The 3,210-nt window shown below is 25.1% G+C and overlaps 1 pseudogene; it reads right to left on the bottom strand.

The window, feature by feature from the left end:
• Positions 1–1,009: 1,009 nt before the first annotated feature.
• Positions 1,010–1,892, bottom strand: LOC105621713 (annotated as a pseudogene).
• Positions 1,893–3,210: the final 1,318 nt, after the last annotated feature.

Here is a 3,210-nt window from a genome sequence, read left to right as displayed (position 1 = left end):
ATGATGAATGTATGTGTAGAAATACACAATGAAAATTACCAAGTGAAAATTTACAAAGTTTGAATATCCGTGCAGGTTTGGCACAAAGAGACTTATTATGTAATTATTTTACTACTCCTGCAGATAAAGTAAAATGGCAATATGATTTTGTAAAAAGAGGTTTATATGAAGAAGAAACATAATACAAGAGTTTGTACAATAAAATGTATATTTATTACAGTATAAAGCACAAAGTGTTAACTTGCGATAATTTATGTTTATTATTTTTTTGCATTACATGATAGAGTAATTAAAGAATCATATTTTTTATAAATATACAATCTAATTTTTTGAACTTATCCTAAAATTTTTAGTACAGAAATTAAGTCTTGTATGTAAATAAACACCTATTTATTATTTATAATAATTCGGATTTATTAAAATATTTCCATTTACCTAATATCATTTTTAAATACATTTACTGAAATATGACAACCAAATAATAAAATAATTATTTCATCAATATTTCACACTTGTGAAATGAATGAAGAAGGAATATCTGCATAAATAAAAAATTAACAAAAGATATATAATAAATAGTTAATATATATTTATTCTAATAATACTTTAGTACATTATAATAATATTGTATGTTGTTATTAACTGAATATTGCAATAGTTTTACAGATATGTAATTTTAAATTTAAAAAATATGTAATTATTATTATAATAAGAAGAAATACAATATTAAGTATATTGAAAATGTACAGTTCAAAATAAACGTGTAATAATATTAAAAATTATGCAATGAACAAAAGAACTCTGCAAATTAGAGTTGTAATTTTATACAATAATAAAATAAAATTCTGCAGTTTGTACAACAAAAAAATAAAATTCTGCATCAAAATAAATTTCATTATATTTTTTATAATAAAAACAACTTTTTTTTTAAACATATAGAAATCATATCTGAATCATAAAACTATAAATATTTATGTGAAAGAAGCGAAAAAATACAATATATTTCTTATTACGTTTTGGGTAATGATGCAATAAGGGCTTCAAATAACAATTTTTTTCTTGCAGATTTTTCGGGTTCTAGAATATTTTCTAAATGCACACGAATATAATCGACAAATGACTGATCAACTGTTTTTACATTAATTGTAGTATTTTCTTTTGTGCTTTCCAAAAAATTCATAACTACGTTACTGATGTTTGTGAATGCATCATTCATATTTCTTGATTCATCTATTTTGCTTCTTTTAAACCTTGCAACATTTTTTATTATGATCTAATTTTTAGCATTATTGTAACTTATAGTTTTATCATATAATTCTGTTTACCTTCTTCTTTTAATAAAATTGTCAAGAAAAGATAATTGAGTAAAAAATGTTTTGTGTTTTCCACTTTTGTATTCATTCTTTAATACCTCTTTTTTCACGGTTATATTGATCCCTTAAAGAAGTGCATCTTGTTTGATAATATTCAGGCATGTAGTGTTAACCTAAAAATTTTTTTAATCTAATAAATATTAATTTAGTTACTCATAGAATAAAAACATTCAAAAATATCTATCATATTAATATAATTATATTATATTCACATAATAAAGAAAATATGATAATCTAGTTTTTCTATTGCATGATAGAAATTTCAAATCAAGCATTTTCTTTTATTTGCTTATTTTTAAAATCCCGATGACTTTTATCATATAAAAATTTTCGTTCTCTGTATAACTTAATCAGAAAATCGTCGCCCTTTTTTTCTTCAATTACAATATTTTCAAGTATAGATATACATTCTACATTTGCAGATTCTACTAAATCTGTCTTTTCAATATCTGTAATTGCTAAATTATAAGTATCATATGTATAAGTATCATATGAATAGGTATAATGATGATCATCCATTTTCTGATTAACTTTCAGTATTACTTAAAGCTTGAAAAAGTAAATTTTTTTTATCAAATAACTATTTATGTAATAAGAAAAATGTTACATTTATTATCAGAAGAACATTAATCATGAAAACATTAAGTGGATTTAAAGAACTTTTGTATTATCACACAGCAAAATTGTAAATACAATAAAATAAACAAATATGTAATGTAAAAGGGCATGATAAATAAATAGATAACGTTTTATCACATATATTCAAATAAATGAGAGACAGTAATAAAATTATAAAATTTACTGTAGCAAATCGACAAAATTTACATGCATAAATTTACATTATAAATAAATAAAAATTGCTAATATAAAGAAATCTTTTCAGCAACACAAATTGACACAGAAATCATTCTGTTTTTGTTTTAATATTCAATGAAAGACAAAATACTTCTTTGTCGATTTTTGTTCCTTACTGGAAAGCTCCCAAAAGCATACATTATAAAAGAGTATAAAGACCCTGAATGCATTAGAGGAAATATTAACAATAAAAATAAATAAAAGATATTAAAAAATTAAAAAATTAGGAATAAAGATTAAGATTAAATGTAACGCATGAATATAAATAAAACATAAGACATATTATGTCTTATATTTTAATATATTGGGAGTACAAATTAGTTCGGTCCGTTTCCCTAAAGATGGCTCCAGCTGTTGTGGATGAATGATTCATAGTGACAGCTGATTTTGGCGGTTTCAGAGAGGTTAAACATCTGCTAATAATATTCAGTTTATATTGCTTTGAGTTTCATACAAAAACTTTGATTTTTACTGTGTTTGAAATGTCGAATTTTATGTTAACCAAGCAGCATTTGCGGGAGGTTTTGATTTTCTGCTTTAATTGGAAGAAAAATGCGGCTGAAGCTCATCGAATGCTTGTCGAAGTTTATGATGATACTGCTCCAACTGATAAATCATGTAGGGAATGGTTTCGACGTTTCAAGGATGGAGATTTCAGCGTTGAAGACAAGCCTCGCTCTAGACAGCCAAAAAAATTCGAAGACAAAGAATTAGAAGCATTACTCGAAGAAGATTAGAGTCAAACGCAAGAGGAGCTTGCAGAATCATTGGGGGTAATTCAACAAGCCGTTTCTGTACGATTGAGAGCCATGGGAATGATCAAAAACAAGAAAATTGGGTGAATTGAAACCTTATGAATTGAAACCGAGAGACACTGAAAGGCGATTTTTCACTTGCGAACAGCTGATTCAAATACAGGCAATAGAGAAAAGGTTTTTTGCATCGGATTGTGACTGGAGAAGTAGATATTCTACGACAACCC

Source organism: Atta cephalotes (assembly GCF_000143395.1).
Source record: "Atta cephalotes unplaced genomic scaffold scaffold00036, whole genome shotgun sequence".
Lineage (NCBI taxonomy): Eukaryota > Metazoa > Arthropoda > Insecta > Hymenoptera > Formicidae > Atta > Atta cephalotes.
Note: the sequence above shows the minus strand (reverse complement) of the source record. Positions and strands in the feature narration are given on the sequence as shown.